Source organism: Panthera onca, chromosome B1 (assembly GCF_046562875.1).
Source record: "Panthera onca isolate mPanOnc1 chromosome B1, mPanOnc1 haplotype 2, whole genome shotgun sequence".
Taxonomy (NCBI): Eukaryota; Metazoa; Chordata; class Mammalia; order Carnivora; family Felidae; genus Panthera; species Panthera onca.
This window is the reverse complement of record NC_138342.1, coordinates 121,060,941-121,078,106: the sequence shown is the minus strand read 5'-3', so window position 1 is coordinate 121,078,106 and position 17,166 is coordinate 121,060,941. Positions and strand designations below refer to the sequence as shown.

General features: G+C 36.6%; 1 protein-coding gene and 1 non-coding gene across 5 annotated transcripts in view; both read left to right on the top strand.

The window, feature by feature from the left end:
* The window catches only part of INPP4B (inositol polyphosphate-4-phosphatase type II B), a 762,324-nt gene that overhangs the window by 297,037 nt on the left and 448,121 nt on the right, over nucleotides 1-17,166 (top strand). The gene's annotated exons all lie outside the window — the stretch shown is intronic.
* Nucleotides 16,554-16,661, top strand: LOC132693428 (U6 spliceosomal RNA). Its single transcript, XR_009616811.1, has one exon. It is a non-coding gene; the product is annotated as a U6 spliceosomal RNA (small nuclear RNA).

The window sequence follows — 17,166 nt, the reverse complement described above, 5'->3', positions numbered from 1 at the left end:
AAGAATGTATGCATCCTGCACTCTAGCTTCCTTCAGTTTTTTATTGCATACCTTTTGAAAACAAGATTTGAAAAATTCTATGTAAATTTTGGAGTTATTATTAGATATTTCTAGGGACGCCTGGATGGCTCAGTCAGTTAAGTGTTTGACTTCGGCTCAGGTCATTATCTCACAGCTTGTCAGTTTGAGCCCCGTGTCAGGCTCTGTGCTGACAGCTCAGAGTCTGGACCCTGCTTCAGATTCTGTATCTCCCTCTCTCTCTGCCTGTCCACTACTCACACTTTGTCTCTCTCTCTCTCAAGAATAAATAAATATTAAAAAAATTAAGTATTTCTGGAGTTCATGTGGTAAGTTATTTTTCATCCTTCTTCTCTCTCACTCTCTCTCTGTCTCTATTTCTATATACATATGTAGATATGTGTGTATGTGTGTATGTATAACCTCTGCTGTCTGAGAACTGGCTTTTCTTCTGTGTTGTGCATTTAGGCAGCATCTTAGACATATGTACTCAACCTCCATCAAAGGTATATAATCTCGAATTCTCTTTAAGAAACTTGTCTGCCCACTCTCACGCCCTACCTAGGCCCTATTTCTCCCACTCCCCATTCCCATCTCTGGAAATCTGTATCTACTGATCCTCCAGGACTCAGTAGCTTTCAGTTTGAATATATACATGTTGCTTAGTTTGAAAATGATCTCTTGCTATTTACAAATCATGTCTATCGTCCCATTAATTAAGCAAAATTACCGGGGCACCTGGGTGGCTCAGTCGGTTGGGCGTCCGACTTCAGCTCAGGTCATGATCTCACAGCTCGTGAGTTCGAGCCCCGCGTCAGGCTCTGTGCCAACAACTCAGAGCCTGGAGCCTGCTTCAGATTCTGTGTCTCCCTCTCTCTCTGCCCCTCCCCTGCTCATGCTCTGTCTCTCTCTGTCTCAAAAATAAATTTAAAAAAATCAAAAAAAATTAAAAAATATTAAGCAAAATTACCATAGTCATCCCCTATTTCCTGGAACTTATGTCTACTAAACCCCTTGAAAATTATTAGAGATTGACTGGAGTAGTTTCAGATGGAAAGTGGGAAGCAGCAGTAGAAAGTTACATTAAAAGAGGGCCAAATTTCTAGAGCACTCCTCCCAGATCTGTCCCATTCAAACCTCACATGGAGGTGTTCTGGGAGCTGACTACCTACACTTAAGTCCAAGATGACTGCAGCATGTGTGGGAAACATGTACTATTTCATTTCTTCTCTCTCCTCTCTCCAGAGTTAGCATAACCAAATTCATGGAGTAATAGCAGAATTCCAATGGAGTATTTTCTTTTTATATTTTTTAATTTGCGTATAGTTGACACACAGTATTACATTAATTTCAGGTGTACGACATAGTGACTCAACTTCTCTATACATTATGCTATGCTCACCACAGGGTGGCTACCTTCTGTCATCACACAACACTTACAATATCATTGAATATATTCCCTATGTGTGCCTTTTATTCCCATGACTTATTCATTCCATAACTGGAAGCCTGTATCTCGCACTCCCCTTTACCCATTTTGCCCATCCCACCACTCTTCTTCCCTCTGACAACCATCATCAGTTTGTTTTCTCTGTTTGTAGGTCTGATTCTGCTTGTTTTTATTTACCCATTTGTTTTGTTTTGTTTTGTTTTGCTAGATTCTACATAGAAGTGAAATCCTGTGGTATTAGTCTTTTTCAGTCTGATTCATTTCACTTAGCCTAATACAGTCCAGGTCCATCCATGTTGTAAGTGGCAAGATCCTATAATTTCTTATGGCTGCGTAATATTCTATTATCTATGTCTGTATGTCTTTATCTTTATATCTCTATATCTCTATCTGTATGTCACATTTTTCTTATCCATTTGTCTATGGGTGAATACTTAACTGCTTCCATATCTTGGCTACTGTAAATAATGCTACAATAAACACTGAGGTGCATATATCTTTTTAAACTAGTGTTTTCATGTTCCATGGGTAAATACCCCATAATAGAATTATTGAATTATTTGGCATTTCAGTGTTTAATTTTTTGAGGAACCTCTATGCTGTTTTCCAAAGTGGCTGTGCAATTTATATTCCCATCAATAGTTCATAAGGGTTCCTTTTTCTCCGCATCCTTGCCAATATTTATTTCTTGTCTTTTTGATTTTAGCCATTCTGACAGGTATAAGGTAATATCTCATTGTGCTTTTGATTTACATGTTCCTGATGGCTAGTGATGTTGAGCATCTTTTCATGTGTCTGTTTGGCCATCTATATGTCTTTTTTTAAAAAAAATGTCTATTCAGGTCCTCTGCCCATTTTTGAATCGGGTATTTTTAAAGATTCATTTCAGCATTGAGGAAATGGCTCATGACTTTTACCTTAAATTTTACATTGGAACAGTATATTTGGTCTCAACAAAAATCTATCTTTAGGTAAATGATGAAGGTTGTTGGCATTTACAACATGGTAGTATTTATCAAGCTAAAATAATACTTTCAAAATTAATCACTTAAGAAAAACACAATATATTCTCTAGACTAATTTTTTTTCACATGCATCCAACTTCTGTAAAATATATCTTATAGATGTTAATTATCGACTACTGTGATCCATAAGAATACACATTATAAACATCAGTTTCCCTTCTTTTAAGGATTACCTTTGGGTATCACAATTTGATTTTTTAACATCAACAGAGGATTCAAGGGAAAGTACAAGTTTTAGGAAGACATCAGGTATGGCTAAACATCGTGCTGGATACTTGGGCCAACACAGAAAACACATTAGGTAAGACAACAGCTCAATCCAAATACATAAGATAGAACTAATGCTTGGCCGTCTACTTTTTGTGGCACAGCACAGTTTTAAGATCATAATAACAGACATAACCACAGGGGAGATAAAAAGTTAACCTTTAGAAATTCTGTGGAATAGCACTGAAATGTCAAACTACAATAAAGAGCAATAACAGAGGTTTTAAAAAATATTTTCACTAAGAATAATTATGTATTACTAAATTGCACTAAGTTCCATCTGTATGCCCAATGCTGTAAGTTTGAAAATACAGAGATTCTTACAGTCTAGCAGGATAGACAAACATATGAACAATTAATCCTCTCTGGGAGTGATCAAGGTGATCAAGGTAGGCTCTTAGAATGGGATTGCATCTTCTAGTAGGTTTAGGGATTTTATTTCTCTTTTTTTTAAGTTTTTTTTTAATGTTTATTTGTTTTTGAGAGATCACTGGGGAGGGCAGAAAGAGAGAGGGGCACAGAGGATTTCAAGCAGGCTCCGCACTGACAGCCGACAGCCCAATGCGAGGCTTGAACTCAGGAACCTTGAGATCATGACCTGAGCTGAAGTCCATGCTTAACCGACTGAGCCACCTAGCACCCTAGTATAGGGGTTTTCTAGACAAATGGAGCAACTCTGAAGTAAAAGAGAATATTTGGAAAATTGTAGGTAAGGAAGAACATGAGGTATTCTGGAAACTGCACACTTATCAGCTGAAATGAAAACTTTTATAGAAGGTAATTAGAAATTACAGAGACCTGGTTGCCACCTGTATCTGATTCCATGATTACAACTTATCCTATAAGAATGGATCAATGGTACCAAAGGTTTCATTTCATTATTTAAATGAGTTACCTGATAAGCTGCTGGGGTTTTTTGTTGTTGTTATTTATCATGTTTCCCTAAATCAGGTGGTCTAATCAATCATAACACACATGCAAATGAGGAAAAGTGTACTGAACATTTTCTCCTAAAAATGTCATTTGTAGCATGTTTAAAGTTCCCACAAAGTGATAGGTCACATATATAGGAGCAGAGTTATAGAAGTGAGAGGGCTATGCATTTGAGAGACAAGGAAAATGAAGTCTAGAAAAGTTTAAGTGACCTGTCCAATAGACCAGGCAGATCCTTTTCCAGAAGCAGAAAAGAAAAGCCACAGCAACTCCCTCAGCCTAGGTTATTTTGCCTGCTTAGAGTCAAGTTCATTGATAATGGCAGGGAAGTTCCCAATTTTCCAGATGTTGGGACAGGCCCTTCTCATCACACATAGTTTTGCCTCTATTTGTTGAGTTCCGATAGGAGCTGTTCAGTGTAGGGGAGGAAGAGGCAACTTCAGTTCTGGAAATGCCAGGGCACACTACTCTATGTGCAGCTGCCACTTCTTTTGATTTCAGAAGATAACAATTTCTACTAAGAGGAAAATAAAATCTGAAATTGTAGAAAGATAGGAAATGATGATGACACTGTCTTTTGTTGATTTTCAGGTGGTTAATTATCAGTTGAATTAATGGTCATTTATCTTTTCCCTGCTTAGAAATCGTTCCATTCCAATTTTGAGAAGTTAAAATCAGAAATGTTTTCTGAAGTGGAAAATGGAGAGGAGGAGGACAGTTAATTATCAAAGCATATACAGAAAGGGGATTTAGCATATCCCCTAGCATTGTTTACAGAAATATTAAATATAAGACTTTGTTAGCTTTCATGAACAAAGTATTGGATGTTTAATTTTTATACAGATAATTGGGAAACTTATTTTAAACTATTAATCTGTTAGTAGTTTTATTTGTTTTTGAAAAAAATAGGACAATTATGATATAACTACACAGACAGTCCCCAGCTTACAATGGTCCAACTTTCGACTTTACGATAGTGCAAAAGTGCTTCAGATTCAGTAAACATTGTAATTTGAATTTTGATTTTTTTCCTGAGCTAGTGATATACAGAATGATACTTTCTCATGATACTGGGCAGCAGCAGTGAACCCTGGCTCCCACTCAGCCACACACTCACAAGTGTAAACTGATACACTTAACAACCATTCTTTACCCATATAGTCATTGTTTTTCAGTTTCAGTACAGTGTTCAATAAATTACATGAAATAATGCCTTATTAAATAGGCTTTATAATAGATTATTGTGCCCATCTGTAAGCTAATATGAGTGTTCTGAGCACATTTAGGGTAGGCTAGGCTAAGCTATGAGGTTCATTAGGTTGAGTGTACCAAATGCATTTTTGACTTATGGTATTTTCAATTTATGATGGGTTTATCAGAATGCAATGCCATTGAAGGTTGAGGAAGATCTGTATAGTGATGAGACCTCTTGGCCCTATAATGTCTTGCTCTGTGCAGAGGGGAGCAGTCAGAGAAGGGTAAGAGCAGACCCATCTAAGTCAGGCCCTAAGATAAGGGTCATCCTCACCCAAGTCTAAGGCTAGTACTAGATTGGGGATATGACACATGATGTAGACAGAAGGAGTTTAGAGACATGATGGGACATCTAGTTGAAAATATTCTAGAGGGAATTGGAAATACCAGCCTGCAAATCAGGATGGAGTATGTAAATGTAGGAATCTTTTGTTAGAATTGATCATTAAAGCCTGGAGACTGAATGACATTTCCATGGAAAATATGGAGTGGAAAAAAAGAGAATGATTGAGAATTGAACTTAGGAAATGCCCATGCACATATAATTTATTGATTTAGATAATAACAATAATGTTCTTGCAAAGTATCATTATTTATTATTATTATTATTACTACTACCATAACAACAATTGCAATTTATGGAGCCGCTAAGCACCAGTCGATCTGAATGGATTAGCTCATTTTATCCTCACAATCCCTTAAAGTAAGTTATGTGATTAGCCTTGTATTACGCATGAGAGGGCTGCTGTATAGTTCGACTGCTTTCCTTGCATTTCTTATTAATACATTAAGAATAGCAGTGATGGCAAAGCAAACTGCTCACTTTTGCTCTCCTGCTACATAGTTTACTCTCATTTATGTGTAGATCTTCCAAAGAAGAGTCTAGAGATCTGCCATGAGTGCGGAAATAGGTAGCAGATTGCCTGAAGTGCAGGGAGTGCCTGCTTGGAAATTTGTTTTTGTTTAAATGACATGAAAATTGTTGACATTTATCTGGAAGCAAGAAAAACGGATTTACCTTGCTCTGTGTAGGTGGGTAAACTGAACTCTCCCTCAGCTTCTATCTCTGAGTTGTTACTTAACTCAAGAAACAATAGGAGCAGACAAAAGATGTGTTTCTAGGTGCTCGGGGACTTTTGTAGAATCATCAACTGACTCATGACATTTCTAATGCTAAACAAATTGTGCATAAGTGTAGTTTGTACAGTCCCTCAAGATGATATGTGCTTCTTTCGGTAATATATGAAAATCGAAGTTGTTTTAGATATTTTAATATGAGGATTATCCTGGAAAACACTAGAGAATGAACCCTTATTTCCCAGGCAATGTATTTTAAGAGCAAATGTTTCTAGTAACAAGTAAATTGTGCTGTACCTCTGAAAAAGAGTACAAGTGTTATACTTACTCTTAGATAATTACAGAAATACGTAACAGTTTTCCTCTCCCAGGTTAAAAAGTTTAAAAGAAAATTTAAAAGAGATGTACGGTAAGGAATTTTAATGAATTGAAATCTGATGACATTCTATAATCTTTGCATATTTGGATCATTTTTATTCTATGATGCCCATATATAAATATAAATACATGGGGATATGCATATACATCATATACTATATGGCAACATGATATAAAATTTGAAATTATTTTTGATGGCTTGAGTTTGCAAATGTGGATCACTCAGGATGAGCTAGGTTATGCTAGGGAAATAAACAATGTCAACTTTTAAGGGCTTAAAAGAACAAAAGCATGTTTCTCACTCAAGATACACGTCCACAGTGGATTGGCTGGGGCTGAGGAAAATCTTTACAATTGGAGACCAGGGTGAAGGTAGAGTTTCTACCATCTGCAGCAAAGCCAATCAGTGGCAGTGGGAAAGGGACCTTGAAAATTGTTCACTAGCCGTCAAAGCATCTACCCGAAGGTGACACCCATAACTTCTAACCTTTCATTGGTCAGAGCAAGTTCATGTCTATGTCATTCTAATAAATGTAATCCTACTGTGTGCACAGAAATGGAGAAAAAGGAAATACAGTAAAACCTTGGTTTGTGAGCATAATTCGTTCCAGAAACATACTTGTAATCTGAAGCACTTGTACATCAAAGTGAATTTCCTCATAAGAAATAATGGAAACTCAGATGATTCGTTCCACAACCCAAAAATATTCATGTAAAAAGGATTACAATACTGTAATATAATACAAAATAGTAAAGAAAATACAAAATATAAAGAAAAATAAACAAATTAACCTATACTTACCTTGGAAAACCTTCATGGCTGGTGTGAGGGAGACGAGAGAGGAGGGTTATTGTGTAGGGTGACTTTCACTATCAATAATGAAATCACTGCTATCTATTGACTCAGTGGGACCTTTTTGTTTTCACAAAAACAACTTTAACAAGGAACCTATCCAATGACACTTGCTTTTGCCTCCTTTTGAGGATTTCATGGAAATGTGACATTGCACTGTCATTAAACAGATTCATCGCTCACACTGCTATAGCCTCATTCAGGTGGTGCTTTTCTAAAAAATGTTGCACTGTTTCCCACATTTTACACATCTCCCTGATCTCATTTGAAGTGAGGGACCCCTCGACCTTTTTCTCCTTCTCCTCTGCAGACGAGGTCTCCTCCACAACCTCTTGCTGCTGCTCACGATGCAGATCCATCAGTTCGTTGGTGGTCAGCTCCTGGCCATGTCCTCCACCAGCTCTTGAATGTCAATCACCTCCAGTCCCATGGTCTTCCCCAAGGACACAATTTCATTGACCACTGGTGGCTCCTGTTCATGAGCAAGCCCCTCTAAGTCATTTCCAAGAAAGCAATCAAGCCACGGTTTTCTCTAAGCAGAATTTAGGGTCCTCTAGAGTATTAATAAACTCTTGTCATATACTGTACTTAATGTAACTGGCAATAAGGCAGCAGAGGAAGCAGGCAGCCTGACCTAGAATGAAGAAAGCATTTCTAAGTTTACTCTTATATAGAAAAGCAAAGGACTGTCCACAGGTACTTTGAAGTGACAAAAAATACACTCGTGCCAGTTGTAGGCACCTACCAATGTTCTGAAAAGTCTGATTTCTGCCAAACACCATGGACTGAGACTGAGCATCTGAGCCTGGAAGACAATCACCCGAAATCCCTCAGTGAGAGAGAGAGAAGAACCATTGGCTCAGTTGTGATCATGTGACTTTCTGTGTCATGTGTACTACTCCTATTGCAAGGCATCACTTGTTTGTCAAGTGAAAATTTATTAGAAATGTTTGTTCCTCTTGAGGAACACTCGCAGAACAAGCTACTTGCAATCCAAGGTTTTCGTGTCTTTGGTGACTGGCACTGATGAGTACCACACTAACCCTGGTTCTAACTGTGTTTTCAAAGAAACAAATGTGGGAGTTGGGTGTTTACAACTTTTAAAGGCAGGTTATATTCTTGCAGCTTCTTATGAACACATTATTTCATTTGTTTAAGCATTTTGCTAATGAGGTCAAGATGAAATTTTTGTAACAATTTTGCTCCGCTTCACCTCACTTTGTTCCTAAAATAAAACTATTTTTCTAAGTCTAGTCTTTTAAAAAGTATAATATGGGAATCGGGGTAAGTGATTAAGAATGAATTTACTCCAGGGTGCCTGGGTGACTCAGTGTGTTAAGTGTTTGATTTGATTTCTGCTCAGGTCATGACCTCAAAGTTTGTGGGATCGAGCTCCTTGTCAGGCTCAGAGGAGCCTGCTTTGGATTCTCTCTCCTTCTCGCTGCCCCTCCCCTGCTCATGCATGGGCTGTCTCTCTCTCCAAATAAATAAATAAGCATTAAAAAATGGATTTACTTCTTGTTAAAAATGTCAACAACAGGGGCGCCTGGGTGGCTCAGTCGGTTAAGCAGCTGACTTCGGCTCAGGTCATGATCTCACAGTCCGTGGGTTCGAGCCCCGCGTCAGGCTCTGTGCTGAAAGCTCAGAGCCTGGAGCCTGTTTCGGATTCTGTGTCTCCCTTTCTCTGACCTGCCTCCATTCATGCTCTGTCTCTCTCTGTCTCAAAAATAAATAAATGTTAAAAAAAAAATTTAAAAAAATGTCAACAACAGTTCTTACTATGTTCACAGGGAGATGTTGGGTCAACTTGAACTATAAAGCTCCACTATTTTTATTATTTGATGTTTTTTAGAAGTATTTTTGTACATTTTAGAATCCAGGGAAACACTGGTTTCTGTTTGTTAAAAAATCAAGACAAATGTTTGAGAGCTTATTGTTTCGAATCTTTAAACTAGATTAAGATCAAAGAGCCACTGTACAGTCTTCCTAGAAGGATTCACGAATTTGTCCTACACTGATTTGAAAGCAGACTGCCTTTTAAGAAAAGCTTTGTGATTGCTGTAGAGCAGGGAGCACATTTGTCTTGTGTATGTATTCATGCAACTGAAATTGATCTCATTCAAATTGTAAGACTGATGATATATTTGCAATGCATTTTGAACATTGCCCTCCAAAGATAAAGGGGGAATGGCACAATCACTTTTTAGGCCTAGAATTTTGGGCACCATGCACTGAAATGATTTTCTGATCCACTTATTTCTTGAGGCTCTGTTTCTGACATGTTTTTCATTTTCCTGCTCAGTGCATTAATTAGTGGCATCTGAATCTCTTTGTTAGCACTAGTAAAAAAAATCCTAGTGCCTACCATTATGGGGTATAGCTGTTAACATACAGCAAAAAAATCGTAAGGTTTTCTACAAGCCCACGAAGCTACAAGTGAACGGATGAATGGCCTTTGAACAAAATCAAACGATTTTTACCAAGGCGGAATTTACTGAGCCTCTTTTCCTCCAATTATCCATTTCATAATTACAGTTGATTATATAAATTTCTATATTCTAAACATGTTTTACTTTTCCTCAAGTATTTTGATATACAGTAAAACCTTGGATTGAGAGTAACTTGTTCTGCAAGTGTTCCTCAAGACAAGCAAACATTTCTAATAAATTTTAACTTGATGAATGAGTGATGTTTTGCAATACGAGTAGTATGTGATGCTGAATGTCACATGATCACGATTGAGCCAAAGGTTCTGGAAATTCACTTTGATACACAAGTGCTTTGGATTACAAGCCTATTTCCAAAATGAATTCTGCTCATAAACCAAGGTTTTACTATATTCCATTTTTACTCTTACTCTTGTAACTTTTATTAAAGGACTCTTTTGTGAATAATTTATATATGCATTTGTTTTCCATCAAATAGTTACTGAGTGTCTATCTTACTGCCTGAGTGGCAGGCTGCTGAGCTTACCTGACATGGGTCCCTCCCTCTTGAAGCTTGCTGTTTGGTAAAGGATACAACATTAATCAAATAATTACACAGTCTAAAGTTGCTGCTTTCAAAAGTGCTGTGAGCTAGAGGAATATGGGATGAATAGTGCATGTAACAGGGAGATCTGAACTTGGGGTAAAGTGGGATGATCAGGGAAATGTTCTCTGATAAAATAGAGCAGAATGGCTAGAGACCTGAAAGAGAGATGAACTAGGAGCAGGTAGGCATAACCAGTGTCCTGGCAGGGGGCACATCCTGTGCAAAGATGATGGAATGGTTGGGAGCAGAGCTAGTCCTGAAAAGGGCAGAGCAAGAGCAGTGGCAACAGCAGGGGCCTCCTGACGAGGATGGAGAGGCCAATTGCAGGGTCTTCAGTGGTTTTTCATTATCCTGTGAACCATTGTGAACCACACCAGTAAGCCTTTGAAAGTTTTTAAGCTAAAGGAAAATATGTGATTTGAGTTTTGAAGAGGATCATTCCAACTGCTCTGCAAAGAAGGGTTAGAGTTGGACAAGATTGAGGCAGAGATTAGATGCGAGGATCTTGTTACCCCTGGGCCACAGCTTAGACCAGGATGGTGTTGGTGACAACAGGGACAAGTGGATATTTCCTAATAGTAATCAGAAAATAAAAGGAACTTGGTGATAAATTGAAAATAGCAATGAGGTATCTATAGCACAATTTTCTGAGATCTGCTCTCAGTGCACCCTGACTCAGGATTCAATGTCTGGCTGTTGAAACAAAAGTAAATTACAACAAAAAACATCATTTACTTAAATTGTTCTCATGCATTAAGAAATGAATTATATAATATATATTTTATAGCATACACACACACACACACACACACACACACAAATTAGTTCTATCCAGCTTAATCAATGTGTTAATATAAATATTTTGAAAAGAAGTGGAGAACTGGCCTTTGCAGATGGCACTAGCAAATTCTATCTCCTTTGTGGAGAAACAGTCCACCCCTGGTGAGTGTCTTGGTTTATTTGGTATGACCTTTCCCCTTAGCCTGAGACTGTGGAATTGACAGTAAATGTGACCTTCATACATCCTTGTTAAAAATCTACTCAAGAGAAATTGTATTCTGTTCAGAGAAGGACAGTGCCATTTTACTCAGGTGTGGATTAGATAATAGTAAATCATCTTGTAATAATGTTGAAAGCTACATCACCACCTTGGACTCATAAAAGAGAAATTACTTTTCATAGCCTACACAATGTGCACAAGCAGCTACATTTGGCAGATTTGCCTAACACCATTTTAAGTCTTTATTTTTTATTTCAAGTTTTTGATGCTAAGTAAAGATGTTTTGGTTATATAAGATTTATCATTCTTCTGACTGATATCCAAGGACTTCCCCAAGTCACACACTTAAATTTCTAGGAACACTTATTCATTCTCAGGCAAAAACTTTCAAGTGAGAAGTTGGATGAAGGCCTCTTCCCCTTCCCTTCCTTTTTTCTTCCTCCATCTCTCTGTCCTTTCTTTTCTGTTTTAAAGGTGACCACTTTTCTTGGTAATGACACCCTCATACCCACATCATTTTCTCCATCGGTATATCTACTGACTTGTTTTCTTCAAACTATATCCAGAATCCAGACAATTCTCACCACCTCCATCCACCATTTTGGCTCTAATCTAAATCAACGTCATCTCCATCCTATGTTATTTCAATGACCGTCTGACTACTCTTCTGGCTTTTAACCTTGCCCCATGGTTATATTCTCTTCACAGTAGTCAGTGACCCCTGAAAAATGTCACCTGTGTCATACACTCCTATAAGTAAATGGTTCTTTGATTGCCCATCTCAGAGTAATGACTATGTTACTATCATTGTCCTCAGTATACTGCATTATTTGTACTTGAGCTCACTCTCTGAACTCCTCTCCTTCTTTCCTCCTCTCTAGTCACACCCAGGTGTCCCTGCTGTCTCTCAGACATTCCAAGAATCCTCCCACATTAAGGCCTGTGCCTGAATGTTCTTCCTCCAGGTATCATGATTTGTTTCATCACTGTCTTCAGGGATCTATGCAATCATTCTGATTAAAAGGTTCTTTTCTGACCACCTTATCTAAAATAGCACCTTTCATATCATTCTCAATTACTTTTACTGCCTTAATTTTCTTTGTTGTACTTATCAACCTCCTAATATATATGTATGTTTGTTTACTTGCTTATTTCTTTTTCTACTAGAATGTAAGCCTTATAATTGTTGGGACTTTGACTTTTGCTCAGCTCAGTGTCCTCAGCATTTGGAATAGTGCCTCCTCTCTAACACGTGTTCAATTGCTTTTGGTTTAAGGCATAAAATTTGCTATAATTCATGTTTTCTAGAACCTGAAAAAGGACAAAGAATTGATTGTTCCCTAGAGATTCCAAATAGAATGCATCTCTGCCCACACTCTGATTTTAGGATGCCTGGCCTCCACAACTGTAGGAAAATATATTTGTGTTGTTTTAAGACACTAAATTTGTGATAGTTTGTTTCAACAACAATAAAAAACTAACAAGCTTCTGGAGCTATCTAAGATGCAACCTCATAATCCTTTTTTCAGTGCTTCAGGTATGTATGGATTGAAGTTGGCATATGTGGTAGTCATTAGTATTGTTCACAAAATATTTCTGGATTTCCTTTTGGGTATATGGTAGAATTGTGTGTTACTGTCCCCTTGAAGTTAGGTATGACCATGTGACTTTCTCAGGAAGATGACTAGTTAAGTGAAGTAGCATATGTAACTTCTAGGTAATGTTTATAAGCTTTTGCAAATTTTGTCCTAATGCCATTTTTCTTGTTATTTTGAGTGTAGAATCTTGATGAGATATACTCTCCATGGGCCTGCTTTCCTGAGAAACAATGAGCACATTCCTTTAGCTAATGCTAATGGACTTGTGGTGTGAATGAGAGATCATTTTGTGCAAGCTGCTGAGATTTGGGGGTTATTTTGTCAAAATAGCAAAATAGTCCAGTGGTTCTTAAATGTTTTGGTCTTAGGATCATTTTTACACTCTTAAAATTTCTTGACATCCCAAAGAGTTTTAGTTTATGTGGGACTATCTATGAATATTTATCATGCTAGGAATTAAAATAGACATTCTTAAATAATTCACTTAAAAATAATAAATAACAAAGATAAACCCATTTTATGCCCACATAAAAATATTTTAATGACAAAGAAAAAAATAGTTTTATGAAAAGAATATTTCTTTTATTTATATATTTTTATATATTTTTAATGTTTGGCTTTATATGAGTCAACCGGATTCTCATATCTGCTCTAAGAGCATTCAGACTGTTGTCATTCTTGTGTTTGAAGTATATGGAAAAGACTCAACCTCATGTAGTTATGTAGTTGTAATGGGAGAAGTATTTTAATACCCTTTTTAGATAATTGTGGATATTCTTTTTTAGCAATACACTAGAACTCTGTAAATAGTATTTTCTTAAAGGTGAATTACAATGTGGAACTGAAATCATATTAACGAACTTCTCATACTGTTACATGAGATCCACTGGTCTTTTTTTATTATTCAAGTATAATTACCACACAGTGTTATATCAGTTTCAGGTGTACAGTATAACGATCGAGCAATGCTATACAGTTCTCAGTGCTCAACTATAAAATTCCTAAAAGAAAACATAGGCAGTAATTTCTTTGACAGAAGCCATAGAATGATTTTTCTAGATATGCCTCCTTTGGCAAAGGAAACAAAAGCAAATTTAAACTTTGGGGACTATATCAAAATAAAAATCTTCTGCACAGTGAAGGAAACTATCAGCAAAACAAAAAGGCAGCCTAATGAATGGGAAAAGATATTTACAAATGACATATTGGATAATGGATTAATATCCAAAATATATAAAGAACTTATTCAAGTCAACACCAAAAAAAAAAAAAAAAAACAAATAAACAATAATCTAACTAAAAATCGACAGAAGACCTGAACAGACATGTTTTTCAAAGAAAATGTACAAATGGCCAACAAACACATAAGAAGATCATCACAGAAATGCAAATCAAAACCATATGAGATATCACTTTACCCCTGTCAGATTGGCTAAAACCATTGGTCTATCTTGCATTTTAAATGGACACATGCGTGACTCTGTAAAGGCATCTATTGGTCACTTGAAAAACATTGACTTACTAGGTTTTGCAGATCTCCTAAATGTTAACACATTTCATTACACAATATCAAAACCCAACTTTGTTTTTATTATTATTCTCAAGTTGGTTAATATACAGTGTAGTCTTGGCTTCAGGAGTAGATCCAGTGATTCATCACTTGCATACAACACCCAGTGCTCATCCCAACAAATGCCCTTCTTAATGCCCGTCACCCATTTTCCCCACCCACCCCTACCTCTTTATCACCATCAAACCTCAGTTTGTTCTCTGTATTTAACAGTCTCTTATAGTTTGCCTCCCTCTCTGTTTTTACCTATTTTTCCTACCCCAAACCCAACATTCTTTAGTATCGCTAACAAAATCTTTAAAAAGGTTTTATATATCAAGAAACTGTTAAGGAACTGTTACCAGATACAAATTTTCTAAATTCTAACATTCTTTTGAATATTCAAATTCTATTGTGTTTTGAGCATCAACATTGTTTTCCTTGAAGTGACAAAACTCACTTTGTCTATTTTCTTTTTTTTTTTTTTTTTTTTTTCACTTTGTCTATTTTCAAGAAATACTCAAGTCTGGGAATATCAGCAAAATATTCAAGCCCAAATTATTATAGTTTTTAGGTTAATTATTTTTTTCTTTTTTTTAATTTTTAATTTTTTTGAGAGACAGAGAGAGACAGTGTGAGTGGGGGAAGGACAGAGAGAGGGAGACACACAATCTGAAGCAGACTCCAGGCTCTGAGCTGTCAGCATAGAGCTCGATGTGGGGCTCAAACTCACGAAAAGTGAGATCATGACCTCAGCCAAAGTCGGACGCTCAACCGACTGAGCCACCCAGGCGCCCCAAGGTTAATTATTCTTTCGAATAAAAATGGTATGTAATGAAAAGAGCATGTAGTTCAACTTGCAACATAAACAGTATTTCCCAGAGATGGCCATTATGGACAGCAGCTTCTGACATGGCTCTTAATGATCCCAGCCTCTCAGAGATCATGCTTTTGTATAATTCTCCCCCTTTGAATGTGGGCTGGAGCTGGTGACTGGCTTCTAGCAAATAGAGTATGGCAAAAGTGAAGAGGTGTCACTTCTGTGATGGGATTATAAAAGACTGTGATTTCCATTTTGCCGGGTTTCTCTCTCTGGCTCTTCTCACATTCATGTGGTCCCAGGTGTCACCTTGATCGCAGCCTTGTTAGAAACTTCAGCCAGAGGATCCAGCTAAGCAGTCCATGAATTTCTGACCCACAGAAACTGAGATAATAAATGTATGTTGTTTTAAGCTGCTAGGTTTTAGGGTAATTTATTATAGAAATAGATCACTAACATTGCTATCTACTTCATTATATAGAAGTACTTTATATATATGTTTAATTTTTGTCACACAGAATGAATATTAAGGTGTGTCCTTAAGTTCCAAGATTTAATAAAATTATGAATTTTTACCAATTCATCAAAGATGTTCTTAGGTAAAACTGGAATTTTAGTGCCTGGTGATGAAATATACAAAATCTGCTAGTACCGCTTAGTTCTACTCCCTCGATTTGTTCTAAGTACCCAGTAATGTTACCCACCATCGTATTTGTACCATCAGTGCGAATGCCAGCATAGTAAAAGAAAAGAATATATTAATTGCTTTCATTTCACAGGACTCCTTAAAGTTTTCCTGGGCTCCCCTAAGGGATCTGAGGAATATACTTCAGAGCTGCTAATATAGACAGACTATCCCAATTATCACGTCAGATGAATTGTTACTTTTCCATCCTTTGTCTATGTGTTACAACATAGTAAAACTGCCTAAGGAAAGGCAATGCAAAATACTCTTCATTTAAAAAATAAAAGTGGTTTTTATGAGGTTTTGAAATTCTGCCTTTGGAGGACATGCACATGTTTGACTCTGCTTATCAATTCAGGGCTGCTGAAACATCACTTCACACCCATTTTTACTATCCATCCAGGATTATATATATCAAGAGAACAGTGTTGATTCTCAGTGTTACTTGCTGCTGCTGGTATTGGCATCTTATCTATTAATCATTAAGAAAGGGAATGTTAATATGTTTTTGGGTATATGTGGGTATGTATGTGTTTGTTATGAGTTCTATAAGTAGGAATCTGGTACAGCTTAAATAAGGTGGATATTGCAACTATTTCCAAGTACATATTTCATGCTCACTTTGGCAGCACATATACGAAAATTGAAACAATGCAGAGAAGATTGGCATGGTCCCTGTGCAAAGATGACATGGAAATCCAAGGACATATTTCCTTTGTATCGTGTTATTACTCACACTGGTACTGTAATGGATAATAATAATACTTCCTTATGATAGGGAATTTAGAAAATAAATATGTATGAATGAAAAATTATGCATTATCTTGCCACTAAGAGAAAACTATGGCTACCTGTTTTATGTGTTTTCTTTCTTTTCATGCATTTAAATTCATATGGGTATATTTTAAATTTTCCTTAACAATATTAATGGGCAATTTCAACCCTAGACCTTGCTTTCAAACTTCTGCTTGTGCTTGTAGATAAATTAAACTCCAAAGTGCATTGATTTTACTGTGAAGAATCATGATTTCACATTGCAAAGGCAGCAGTATTCAATTATCCAAAGTATTTTTAAAAAGTAAAAGTTTTTTCACTGTTAATTTTATTTATATTGTTAAACATGTTATATATATTGATAATAAAAGATACATTTTATTGGTCTACCTTTTACATTCTATTCTATATGTTTTATAGGATATATTTATATATGCAAATATATATAAATT